The sequence below is a fragment of the Cupressus sempervirens genome, chromosome 7 (assembly GCF_028749045.1).
Source record: "Cupressus sempervirens isolate cs-2001-9-10 chromosome 7, ASM2874904v1, whole genome shotgun sequence".
In the NCBI taxonomy this organism is placed as follows: domain Eukaryota; kingdom Viridiplantae; phylum Streptophyta; class Pinopsida; order Cupressales; family Cupressaceae; genus Cupressus; species Cupressus sempervirens.
Window position 1 is genome coordinate 402,786,794 of NC_143124.1, and position 15,191 is coordinate 402,801,984.

General features: G+C 36.7%; 1 pseudogene; it reads left to right on the top strand.

Moving 5' to 3' along the window:
* Nucleotides 1-332: 332 nt before the first annotated feature.
* Nucleotides 333-3,039, top strand: LOC149547226 (pentatricopeptide repeat-containing protein At3g26782, mitochondrial pseudogene; annotated as a pseudogene).
* Nucleotides 3,040-15,191: the final 12,152 nt, after the last annotated feature.

Here is a 15,191-nt window from a genome sequence, read left to right on the forward strand (position 1 = left end):
CTCAAAGGTAAAAAGTAATCATTGTGAATGAATTATTTGTAAGCCAAGTGTTTAAATTCCGATATGGCGTTGATATCCTATTTCAGTTTTATTCTTTTTTTCAAAGATTGGGTTCATTGCATGCGATGGTATTGTCGAGGAGGCGAAGATGCAACTTGAATCTGAAACAGGGATATGGTGTTTGCCTTCATGCCTATTCTCCTACTTTTGATTGGTATTAATATAAGCATAGACAGAATTTGAAAACATGCCACAGTATTAAGATTTAACAAATCAGAGTAGGTAATAGAGGCAATGAGTTGTAGTAGAATGCATACCAACACTGATTTTCCATGCCATTCAGTACCCTTTTCAATCCGAGAGCACTCTGTGGAGAAGTTTTCTTGAAAGAGACACAATGCATTCTGCTTACCACAGATAACTATTTTGTAGGCTTTTCTACATATTTTCAATTTTTGAAGGCCTCTATTGCGAAGAAGACATTATTAGAGCGTGAGCATATCCACTTTCACATCAAATGCAGGGGTTTGGCATTTGCATCACAAACTTTTTTACAAAATATACTTATTATTAACATCTATGAAAAGTGTGGATGTTTGGTTTGTGCTCTCAAAGTATTTGATCAGATAACCCAAGCAGATGTCTTCTCATGGAATAGAATAATTGCAGCTTATAGAAGGCATAGGTTTTCTCAAGAAGCATTTATTGTTTTTAAAAAAATGCTAGCATCTGTACAACATGGTTTGTAAATCCATGGAAAAATCATTAGGTGTGGGTTATAATCTAATGTTAGTGTTCCAATCGTTGGATGTGAAGTTCAACTGTCATGACTGTTCATTTCACATTTTCTTATTTGCCTCTTCATTTTCTATTGAAGACTATTGTATAAATATAAGGACAAAGCCTTATACATGTGTATGTAAGCTGCAATGACTGAATAATATATTTGCTCTGCTCTCGGTATGGACGTAGCCACAGTTGTGGTGAACCATGATATATCCTGTCTCTTGTTCTATTTTGTGTTTTCTTAGTTTATATCTTAAATTAAAACCAATACCCTGATAGATATGTATGCAAAATGTACAAGGATGCAGAAAGCAAGTGAACTGTTTGACAAAATGCCTCAAAGAGATGTTGTAACGTGGACTGCAATAATTGCTAGACATGCACATAATGGGTTTGTTGAATTAGCATTGGATGTTTTCAACCAGATGCAATTGGCAGATGTAGAACCAAACTCAGCAACCTTTTCCAGCTTTCTCCCATCATGTACCAAAATGAGAGCTTTGGTACAGGGCATGGAAATGCATCAGAAAATAATTGAAAGCAGATTTTTATCAGGTGTTGTAGTTGTGACTGCTTTGATAGACATGTATGCTACATGTGGGAGCACAGAAAGCGCAGAAATTATTTGACAAGATGCCTCAACGAAATGCTGTTTCATGGAATGCTATGATAACAGGATATGCACAAAATGCTGTTCTTAATGAGGCTCTGAGGATTTTCGGAAAAATGCCTCAACCTAATGTGATCTCCTGGACAGCAATCATTTCTGAATATGTACAAAGTGGGTTAGCCCTGGAGAAATTTAAGCAATTGCAATTGGCAGGTTTAAGGCCAGACTTATCGACCTTTGCCTCCATCCTCCCAGCTTATGCGAAACTTGGAGCTTTAAAAGAGGGTATGGATATCCATAAAAAAATAATTTAGAGAGAGTTTTTCTCTAATGTGGTTGTGACTGCCCTGATAGACATGCATGCAAAATGTGGCAATTTACAGAAGGCACTAGAATTGTTTCATAAGTTGCCTCAACTAGATGTGGTGTCATGGACTGCAATCCTTGCTGGATATGCACAAAATGGTGTTTTCGATAGAGCATTGGAGTTTTTTAAAGAAATGCAACTAACAGATTTAAAACCAGACTCATCAACCTTTGCTAGCATCCTCCTAGCTTGTGCCAAACTTGGAGCTTTGGAACAGGGTGTGGAGATACATCAAAAAATAATTGAAAATGGGCTTTTGATTGATGTGATCACGACTGCCCTGATAGACATGTATGCAAAATGTGGCAGCATACAGAAGGCATGTAAACTGTTTGACAAAATGCATCGTTCACATTTGGCCTCACGGAATGCAGTGATTGCAGGGTATGCAATGCATGGCTATAGCATGGATGCCCTCAAACTCTTTGAAATCATGAAGCATTCTGCAGCTAGTCCTGACGATGTGACCTTAATTTGTGTTTTATTTGCATGTAGCCATGCAGGCCTTGTCAATGCCGAATGTAAATACTTCAACAGCATAAGCGATTCTTCTTGCATCATCATGACTATAGATCACTACATATGTGTGGTTGATCTTCTTGGACGTGCTGGCTATCTTGAGGAAACCCTAAACTTTATCATAAAAATGCCAATGAAGCCTACTACAGTTGTGTGGATGAGTTTACTCGGTCCTTGTAAATCACACAAAAAAATGGGACTAGGAGAATTTGTGGCAGCACTCCTTTTTTACTTGGATCCTACAAATACTGCGACTTATGTTCTTATGTCAAACATTTATGCAGAAGTAGGCAGGTGGAGTGATGCTCAAAGGGTAAGGAGATTGATGGAGAGAGGGATTAGAAAGATACCTGGATGTAGTTGGATTGAAATCCATAAAATGGTACATGCCTTTTGCATAGGAGATAGATCACACCCACAAGCAGAAGCAATCTATGAAAAGATGGAAAATCTATCTTGGCAGATGAGGGCAGAAGGGTTCGTTTCAGATACAATACCTGCGTTGAATGATGTGGAGGAGGAGGAGAAGGAATCACTACTCTGCCATCATAGTGAGAAATTGGCAATTGCATTTGGGTTGTTAAACACATCCCCTGGAACAACTTTTAGAGTTGTCAAAAACCTGAGAGTATGTGGTGATTGCCACAATGCAACCAAGGTTATATCCAAGATTGTTTCAAGAGAAATTGTTGTAAGAGATGAAAATCATTTTCATCATTTCAAAGATGGAGAGTGCTCTTGCGGAGATTATTGGTGATGCCATGCAAAGTAAGTCGTTAAACCTGCAATGATAAATGGAATTAGGTATTAGTTTGAGTTTCTGTAAAAGTGTTGCTTCTGAATGTTTGAAAAAATAGACAATGCTTTTGTTTGATATGGCATCGTATTGATATGCCACAGTCTATCTATACCGGTGGGGTAATCGTTAGAAAACCATGGAGGTTCCATAACATTGAACTTTTTTCAAAAAGCCTATACATCTCTGGACAGAAAAGCTAGAAATGAAGGTAGGAGAAGGAGAAATGGTAAAGTAAAGTGCAAAGTTAATGGAAAGGTGTTCAGATAGCAGGAATGTGAGAGAAGGTTTTAAATTATAATTTATAATTGAAGTTTCAGACCAATGCTCGGATACGATGAAGAGAGACCAGCATCTCTTGGTCATTGTCTTGCGGAGATTATTGGTGATGCCATGCAAAGCAAGTCGTTAAACCTGCAATGATAAATGGAATCAGGTATTAGTTTGAGTTTCTATAAAAGTGTTGCTTCTGAATGTTTGAAAAAATAGACAATGCTTTTGTTAGATATGGTATCGTATTGATATGCCACAATGTTTGGAAAAATAGACAATGCTTTTGTTTGATATGGTATCGTATTGATATGCCACAGTCTATCTATACTGGAGGGGTAATCGTTAGAAAACCGTGGAGGTTCCATAACATTGAACTTTTTTCAAAAAGCCTATACATCTCTTGTCACGACTCAAATTTCGACATACTTTTTATACAGACTTATTATGTGATTGACCTTTTGACTAAGACTATGTTTGACTATGTAGGACTCTTGTCGAATACTTTAAAACTTTTATTGTTGATATTATTTCATGGATAATTTAATTTAATGACCATTAGAATGGTGGCAATATGTTGAGCTTATGAGATTTCGACATAATAGTTAAAATTTTAAATTTATTTATATGTTTATATCTGATAATGTATGTTAAATGTTTTAAAATTTGAATTTAAGATATTATGATTATTATGATGATGACATTACTGATGTATTGGGTGATGTCGAGTTTGTGAGTGTGCAGGTACTGAAGGTAGAAGGGTGGTTGAGGTAGAGGAGTTTAGCTCTTTGGCAGGGTTGGTCCGAAATTTTTATGGTACAGTCACACACACACACACACACACACACACACACACACACACACACACACACACACACACACACACACACTTAAAATATTTTATTGTGAATAAGTTACATGCTTGGTTTTTACATCTAGTTTAATTATATGGATTTGGACCTGCATATAGAGTGGTAATGAATTCATAAATTGTTTAGTAATTTGGAATATTATAATTTAGATTTATGCTCTTAATTTATTTTCTTAGTAATTACAATTATGAAATTGAATGGAAATGATTAGTTGAGAAATTTATTACGATTAAAAAAGTGCATAATCCTTGCATTTTTTTAACTGAACTAATGTTAGCACTCCAAATGTGGGGGGGTAGGGGGTGGGTGCGGAGGGAGCAAGATTAATTAATAATTCCTTCATTATGTTAGCTAAGGGCATTAAAAAAAATATTTTAATAATAATAGAACTGTTGTTTTTGTTTGGAAAGAGCAGACATTTTTCTTTAAAATAAATAAACAAATAAGAGAGACGGTTTTTTTGGGGAGGATGGGAGATAACGCATGAAAGAAGAAGGTAGGGTGGCATTTTTTAAAAAAAATGGGCAGGTAGGGACTTTTTTTTGTGTTGGGGGGAGGGGGGGGTTCTTGATAAGAGGGGGTGTGTTGAGTAGAAAGGGGGAGGAGAACGATTTGAGGAAGGGAGCAAGCAGCATAGGGAGAGGTTTTAAAATAATTGGGAACAGAAAAAAACCGTAGGAGTTGGTGGACAGCAAAAGTGGTGCTTAAGTTTGGACGGGTAATAAAGAGAAAACAACACAGTCAGGTTCCTTATTTTATTTATTGCTGCAACTTCAACTTTTATCATGACTGTTTGAATGTTATTACGTACTGTCTACTATATAGAGAAATAGTTCTAAATAATATGTAACCAACAAAGTCTGAGGGACACCCCAAGTGAGCATATAACTTGAGAAGGTTAAACACATAGCTGTTTCAAATTGGAAGGTTAAAAAAAAAGGGCTATTACTAAAGTTAAGAAAAAAAAAACATCTATGCTGAAATGACTCAGGAAAATAAAAACAATGCTGATAATAGTCGGTTATCTCTGTAGTATTGAAATCGATGTTTTTTAGTTTATTTTATTTTTATTTTGGATAACTGCGGTTTGAATGAATACATGACTGAAACATGGCGTAGAAATTTGTTTTTATTTTATTTTACTTGATTGGAAGTTTAGGAATTGATAAACAATAACAGCTATAACTTTTTTTCCCTATATACATTTCAGCAATTTTACTTGTAATATTTAAATTTAAATGTCTAAAATTTTCTTTGCCGTAAAGTGTTGTACTTTAAAAGTTATAAATTTAAAGTTTTAGCTAGAATGGATTTGTTTTATTTTATTTCTTTACAAGGTTTTATAGCAAGTAAAGAATGATGTAAAATGAGACCTTAAATAAAGTTTCCCTTATGTTGGCAACTATGCTTTATCCTTTGAAACAAAACAAATAGAGTTATCAATACTATAGGCATTTTGAGAAAAAAAAAGATACTAATTCTAAGATTGTGTGGAAGTTGGAAACTTAAACTTACATGTGCTTTTCTTACATATAAAAACAAATCCGAATACTCTTTGATCGTAATGCGATAAACTTATGGACATGAATCAATACAAATAAAGCAAATGTGCAAAGGAGTTGTATATAAATTGTTTAGATCTCAAACTCAAAACAACACACTCAAATTCTTGTATCTCATCTTTAAAACAATAAGATGAACGATTAAGAAGTTGAAGTATTAGAATATTATTCTTAAATAAAAAGGCATGTTTGAATTTGTTCTTGTATGATGAACTAATGTAAAATTTGAGGAATACCATTTTAAGAAGGGTGTTGAATGTGGGTTTAAAGAGGAGGGTAATTAGGAGAAAATTTGCATCAATTTTCTTTGTAAATTACCTACCAGTCTTTTACACTAAACTGGTTCATGATGCTTGACCAAGCTCGGTAAAACATTTATGCATATGATTGAAATGCATTGGTTATTTTACATTGTTTTCTCTCTTCCACATCCTTGTGTATGTTTCTACTAGGCATATGTGTAAGTAGATTAGGAACATAGGCTACACCAAATCTTTCCGATCCAATTGTGCCAAGTTGCTAGCCTTTTTGTGATAGGGTCAGGTAGTTCTCCTTAACCGGAGAACCTCGGGAAGTTAACCACTCTGTGGTTGGGTGGTAAAAGTACCTAAACCACTCTTCTATCTCATGATAGAAAATGGACATAGTTCTAATGGCTCGAAGATGAGATTACATGCAAATGGACACTAAGGTTTGATGGCATGTTATATTATATGATTCATGTTATATATGCTTTATATCATATGATGTACTAATGATACATTCATGTTCGACATGAAGGTCGACATAGTTCTGACAAGATGTCATGTTCACTTGATTCATTTCTAGCATTTATACTTTGTTTTGCATATGGTCAATATGTTGTCGGCTTGTATTATCAAGTGTATTTAGAGACAATGGTGACATATATTAATGATTGTGATTCCAATTATTCTCGACTATTTGTCTATGTGTATAGATTTTCCATCTAAGAAAGGGATATTGAATTATATATTTATGTGAATAAAATCAACTTTTGACTTTTCAAATTCTATTTATTTTTGCATATTGTTCCGCATCTTGAGGTTGTTTTCTTATGTGGCAATTGTTTTGGATTTCGGTCCTTACATCTCTGGACAGAAAAGCTGGAAATGAAGGCAAGAGAAGGAGAAATAGTAAAATAAAGTCCAAAGTTAATGGAAAGGTGCTCAGATAGCAAGAATATGAGAGAAGCTTTTAAATTATATTTTATAATTGAAGTTTCAAACCAATGCTTGGATATGATTAAGAGAGACTAGCATCTCTTGGTCATTGTCTTTATCAAGTTTTTTGATGCTTTATCTCGATTAATCTTATTGCATGTATGTGTCAATTGTTCCACTTGGAAGTGAATTTCGACTATGCATGCATATTTATATTTGTCCACGAACATCAAAATATATTGTTCTCCTAATGAAGCTAATTGCAATATATAATGGGAGAATCTATCCTTGCTTCATACATTTTGGGAGAATTTATCATTGCTTCCAATTCCCCCGAGGTTGAATAGACTATATTCTTAGGATCAACCGAATATCAAAAGGCTACATGTCAGAAAGAGGAGGGGCTCGTACAACAAAATCTTAGGTTAGGAAGTAGATGGAAGCTTCTTTGCTAAGAGGGAGAGTTAGATATTGTTATAAGTTGCAAATCCAATTAACACTATTACAACTGAATTCTGGTGAGAAATTGTAACCTGACCTGAATCCACTGATTGTATATATATATATATATATATATATATATATATATATATGATTCTGAGTAGACTTATTATAAGCAAAGTCAGCCTTAGCCTCATTGGGATTATTTCCTAGTAAAGCTTATACTAGTAGCTTATACTAGTACTTGTACCATTGAAGGGTGCAAGGGTTGAGCCGATAGTATTGCATACAATTGATGATGTTCTTAAATACTTATTCATAAACTCTCCGTATCTACTTCCTCACCTCCATCTTTATATCTCTTATTTATCTCTTATTTATGCATATAGACATTCCTTTCTCCCTCTCTTTCTCTATCTTATCTTACCCCTCTTTAGCTTTTGCTCCTCTATATGTATATCCTAATTCCTTCATTTCTCTTTGTTTTATTTTATCTATCTATCTTCTATCCATCTATCACCTCTCTCTCTCTCTCTCTCTCTCTCTCTCTCTCTCTCTCTCTCTCTCTCTCTCTCTCTCTCTCTCTCTCTCTCTCCTTCATAACTATCCTCCACTTTGATATTTGATTTTGGTCCATCTATCTACACACTTTCTATCCCTATGTTTCCCTATCTATTTTTATCCCAAGCAATATTTTCACCTCTTTGCCCCTCCTTTTTCTTTATATTATTCATTTTACTTAACCCCACCCCTCCTCCCCCATACTCACTCCACCCTTATCTCTCATTATATTTATCTTTCCCTCTAAATATTTTTTGGACTTTACAAAATTGATAACCTAGCTATTTGAAAACCAATAATTATCAACTCTATTTGAAACCAATAAACTCTCTCTCTCTCTCTCTCTCTCTCTCTCTCTCTCTCTCTCTCTCTCTCTCTCTCTCTCACACACACACACACACACACACACACACACACACACACACACATGATTGTGTGATAAATACTTTCACAGAAAAAATAAATATGACAATTAATGACAAATAATAACCTTGAATCAACAAGTGAATTATATATCTTAACTTTGAGTGAATCTATAGCTATATAGACAAAGTGGTTATGTTGTTCTCTCTCTCTCTCTCTCTCTCTCTCTCTCTCTCTCTCTCTCTCTCTCTCTCTCTCTCTCGATCGATATCCATGTCTCTATGTCTACCTCAAATATTAGAATTATTATTACTTTCTAAGATGCCTTTAAAATGTCACATGATATCTTATGAAATATTTGTAAATTTAAATAGAAACTTATAAAATTTATAAGAGGATCTATATAATCTATAAATCCTTAAACATTATTGAATTCTCCAAGCCATTGTAATTTATATCTTAATAATACAAATTACTATAAAATGATAAATATCATTAAACTTTTAAGTGATAAATTTGATTCATTACTTTCCAAAGATTATTTGTATATAGTATATTATTACTAAATTGTACATACAAATATTTCAAAAAAAAAATTGTTCAGGTACTAGGATGTTGTAGAACTTTGGGTAAGTACTAGTTACAATATTCTAGGAATTTTTATTAATATTTGTGTAACAATGCATCCTTTTGAAACATTTTGTTGGATAGTTAACAACCTTACTTTGTTGTCCATGTTTTTGAAATAGATCTAATAGAACATTTCTAACTATAGTTTTGAGAAAATGCTTTGCTTTGATGGATATGTTTTTACATTAGCCATTTGCTTTTATTTAGATATTTTAAAGTTGTTCTAGCAAAACTATTATCAGTAATATCTATAGTTTTTCCACTAACATTTAATATCAAAAAGTGAATAAATATCCCTTGATTAGATTATGATTACTACTTATTTGAGCTTCAATCGAAATTGAATATAAATTATTTTATGGGTATGTGCAGGATCATGGTGTGCCAAAAAGTGGCGATGTGAAAAAAATAGAGTTTGAACACGTCTAAAAGCACTTCAAAATCCGCTCTAACTTTTTTTCACCTATCCAGATACCAAACTTGGAAAGTAAGGCCCAAGCATTATCGGATATTTGATTTGAGATCGGATATCTGATCTGAGATCTGATATGCGATACCCGAGGCATAAAAATTGGAGGGAAAAAGCACAAAAATTAGAGAGAAAAACAAATTTGTAAGTGATATAACTAATTTGAGTTATGAAATATGTAAAGATATAATATATAATCTATAAATATATAATATAATAACATAACTATTATATATAAAATAATATATAACCTATATATTATATAATAATATAATATTATATATATATATATATATATATATATATATAACGTAACGTAAAGATATAATATATAATCTATTAATATATAATAATATATTATGTTATTATTATTATTATCATATATAAATTATAATCTATAATATATTATTATTATTATTATCATATGTAAATCATAATCTATAATATATTATTAATATTATGACTTTTTTTATTAATATATAATAATATATTATGTTATTATTATTATAATATATATATATATATAATATTTTTACTATATTATTTCTATTGGAGTCGTTTATATGGGTCGAAATGGCTCACAGGATGACCTATGACCCCTTTCGACACATTCTATGATAATATATGTCCCTAAGGGATCCTAAGACACCTAGGGACATATTAGAATAGTTTATATGGGTTGAAGGGGGTCACAGGATGAATTATGAACCCTTTCGACATATTACAAGATGACATATGTTTAGAATTATTCATATGGGTCGAAGAGGGTCATAGGGTGACCTATGACCACCTTGGACACATTGCACGATAACATATGTCCTTAGGGGTCCTAATACCCCTAGGGACATATTAGAATCATTCATATGGGTCGAAGGGGATCGTGGCGTGAAATATGACCCCCTTCGACACATTCCACGATGACATATGTCCCTAAGCATCCTAAGACCCCTAGGGACATATTAGAATCTTTCATATGGTTTGAAAAGGGTCATAGGGTGAACTATGACCCCCTTCGACACATTACATGACGACATATGTCCCTAAGAGTCTTAGGACCCCTAGGGACATATTAGAATGCTTCATATGGGTCAAAGGGGGTCATAGGTTGACTTATGACCCCTTTTGACCTATTAAATGATGACATATGTCTGTAGGGGTCCTAGGACCCCTAGGGACATATTAGAATCATTCTTATGGGTCAAAAGGTCTCATAGGGTGACCTATCACCACCTTTGACCCATTACATGAAGACATATCTCCCTAGCGGTCCTAGGACGCCTAAGGACATATTACAATCGTTATTTTGGGCCAAAGGGGGTCATAGGTTGACTTATGACCCACTTGAACACATTACATCACGACATATGTCCATAGGAGTCCTAAGACCCCTAGGGACATATTAAAATGCTTCATATGGGTCAAAGGGTGTCAAAGGTTGACCTATGACCCCATTCGACCCATTAAATGATGACATATGTACCTAGGGGTCCTAGGACCCGTACGAACATATTAGAATCATTTTTATGGGTCAAAGAGGGTCATAGGTTGACCTATAACCCCCTCTGACCCATTACATTATGACATATTACACTAGGGGTCCTAGGACCCCTAAGGACATATTAGAATGCTTCATATGGGTCGAAGGGGGTCATAGGTCAACCTATGACCCCCTTCGGCCCATTAAATGATGACATATATGCCTAGGAGTCCTAGGACCCCTAGGGACATATTAGAATCGTTCATATGGGTCAAAGGGGGTCCTAGGTTGACCTACAATCCCCTTCGACCCATTACATGATGACATATGTCCCCAGGGGTCCTAGGATCCCTAGGGACATTAAAATTATTCATATGGGTGAAAGGGAGTCATAGGTTGACCTATGACCCCATTTGACCCATTACATGATGACATATGTCCTCAGGGGTCCTAGGATCCCTAGAGACATATTAGAATCATTCATATGGGCCAAAGGGGGTCACAGGTTGACCAATGACCCCCTTTGACCCATTAAATCATAACATATGTCCTTACGGGTACTAGGACACATAGAGACATATTATAATCATTCTTATGGGACAAAGGCAGTCATAGGTTGGCCTATGACCCCCTTCAACCCATTAAATGATGACATATGTCCCTAGGGGTCCTAGGACCCCTAAGCACATATTAGAATCGTTCTTATGGGTCAAAAGGGGTCATAGGTCCCCTTCAACCCATTACATGACTACATATTTCTAATGGGTCGCAGGGGGTCATAGGTTGACCTATGACCCCCTTCAACCCATCACTTGACGACATATGTCCAAAGGGGTTCTAGGACCCCTAAAGACATATTAGAATGTTTCATATGGGTCAAAGAGGGTCATAGGTTGACCTATGACCCCCTTCAACCCATTAAATGAAGAAATATCTCCGTAGGGGTCCTAGGACCCCTAGGGACGTATTAGAATTGTTCTTATGGCTCAAAGGGGGTCATAGGTTGACCTATTACCCCCTTTAACATATTACATGATGATATATGTCCCTAGGGGTCCTAGGAGCCCTAGGAACATATTAGATTCATTCATATGGGTCAGAGGGGGTGATAGGTTGACCTATGACCTCTTTCGATCCATTAAATGATGACATATGTCCCTAGGGGTCCTAGGACCCCTATGAACATATTAGAATCGTTCTTATGGGTCAAAGGGGGTCATAAGTTGACCTATGACTCCGTTCAACCCATTACAGGATGATATATGTCCCTAGGGGTCCTAGGAACCCTAGAGACATCTTAGAATTGTTCATGACCCATTACATGACCACATATTTCCCTAGGGGTCCTAAGACCCCTAGGGACATACTAGAATCGTTCATATGGGTCAAAGGGGGTCATATGTTGACCTCTGAGCCCCTTTCACCCATTAGATGACGACATATGTCCCTAGGGGTCCTAAGACCCCTAGGGACATATTAGAATTCTTCATACGGGTCAAAGAGGGTCATAGGTCATCCCTTCAAATTGTTACATGACGACATATGTCGCTAGGGGTCCTAGGACCCCTACGGACATATTAGAATGCTTCATATCGGTCAACGGGGGTCATAGGTTTACCTATGACCCTCTTTGATCAATTAAATGATGACACATGTGTCCAGGGGTGCTAGGACCCCTTGGGACATATGTCGTCATGTAATGGGTCGAAAGGGTTCATAAGTCAAACTATGACACTTTTTGACCCATTTGAAAGATTCTAATATGTCCCTAGGGATCCTAGGAGCCTTAGGGGCATATGTAATCTTTTAATGGATCGAAGGGGGTCATAGGTTGACCTATGGCCCTCTTTGACCCATAATAATGATTCTAATATGTCCCTAGAGGTCCTAGAACCCCTATGGACATATGTTGTCATGTAAAGGGTCAAAGGGGGTCATAGGTAAACTTATGACCCCCTTTAACCCATAAGAAGCATTTGAATATGTCCATAGGGGTTCTAGGATCCTTAGATACATATGTCATCATATAATAGGTCAAAGGGGGTCAAAGGCCAACCTATGACCCCCTTAGACCCATAAGAATGATTCTAATATGTCCCTCAGGTTTTGAAGAGCCCTAGGGACATATGTCATCATGTAATGCGTCATAGCGGGTCATTGGTCAACCTATGAACAACTTTGACCCATAAGAATGATTCCAATATTTTCCTAAGGTTCCTAGGACCCCTAGGGACATATGTTGTCATGTAATGCATCAAAGGGGGTCATAGGTCAACCTATGACACCCTTTGACCCATAAAAATGATTCTCATATGTCCCTAAGGGTCCTAGGGACATATGTCATCATGTAATGAGTCAAATGGGGTCATAGGTCAACCTATGACCCCCTTTGACCCATATGAACAATTCTAATACGTTCGTAGGGGTCCTAGGACCCTTAAGGACATATGTCATCATTTAATGGGTCGAAGGGGATCATAGGTCAACCTATGACCCCCTTCGACACATATGAACGATTGGACATATGTCATCATGTAATTTGTCGAAGGGGGTCATAGGTCAACCTATGACCCCATTTGACCCATAAGAATGACTCTCATTACTCTATAGGGGTCCTAAGGACATATGCCATCATGTAAAGGGTCAAAGGGGGTCATAGGTCAACCTATGACCCCCTTTAACCCATCTGAACAATTGTAATATGTCCCTAGGGGTCCTAGGACTCTTAGGGACATATGTCGTCATTTAATGGGTCGAAGGGGATGATATGTCAACTTATGACCTGCTTCAACCCATATGACCGATTCTAATATGTCCCTAGGGGTCATAGGACCCCTAGGGACATATGTCATCATGTAATGTGTCGAAGGGGGTCATAGATCAACCTATGACCCCATTTGACCCATAAGAATGACTCTCATATTTCTCTAAGGGTGTTAGGGACATATGTCATCATGTAATGGGTCAAATGGGGTCATAGGTCAACCTATGACCCCCTTTGACGCATATGAACAATTCTAAGATGTCCCTAGGGGTCCTAGGACCCCTAGGGACATTTGTCATCATTTAATGGGTCGAAGGGGGTCATAGGTCATCCTATGACCCCCTTTGCCTCATATGAAGAATTATAATGTCCTTAGGTGTCCTATGACCCCTAAGGACATATGTTGTCATGTAATGGGTCAAAGAGGTTCATAGTTTGACCTATGACTCCCTTTGAGCCATAAGAATGATTCTAATATGTCCCTAGGAGTCTTAGGACCCCTAGGGACATATGTCATCATGTAATGGGTCGAAAGTTGTCATAGGTCACCCCGTGACCCCCTTTGACCCATAAGAACGATTCTAATATGTTCCTAGGGGTGTTAGGACCCCTAGGGACATATGTTGTTATTTAAAGGGTTAAAGGGGGTCATAGGTCAACCTATGACCCCCTTTGACCCATAAGAATGATTTTAATATGTCCCTAGGGGTCCTAAGACCCCTTTGGACATATGTCGTCATGTAATGGGTTGAAGGGGGTCATAAGTCAACCTATGATCACCTTTGACCCATAAGAAGCATTCAAATATGTTCGTAGCGGTTCTAAGACCCCTAGGGACATATGTCATAATGTAATGGGTCAAAGGGGGTCATATGTCAACCTATGATCCCCTTAGAAACATAAGAACGGTTCTAATATGTCCCTAGGTTTCTGAGGACCACTAGGGACATATGTCATCATGTAATGGGTCGAAGTAGGTCAGAGGTCAACTGATGACCACCTTTGACCCATAAGAACGATTCTAATGTTTCCCTAGGGGTCCTAAGAACTCTAGGGACATATGTCGTCATGTAATGCGTCTAAGGGGGTCATAGGTCAAACTATGACACCCTTTGACCCACAAGAATGATTCTCATATGTCCCTATGGGTCCTATGGACATATGTTGTTTTGTAATGGGTCAAAGGGGGTCATAGGTCAACCTATTACCCCCCTTTGACCCATATTAATAATTCTAATATGTCCCTAGGGGTCCTAGGACTCCTAGGGACATATGTCATCTTTTAATGGATTGAAGGGGATCATAGGTCAACCTATGACCCCCTTCGACCCTTATGAACGATTCTAATATCTCCTTAGGGGTCCTCGGATCCCTAGAGACATATGTCATTATGTAATATGTCGAAGGGGGTCATAGGTCAACCGATGACTGCTTTTGACCCATAAGAATGATTCTCATATGTCCCTAAGGGTCATAGGGACATATGTCGTCATGTAATGGGTCAAAGGGGTTCATAGGTCAAC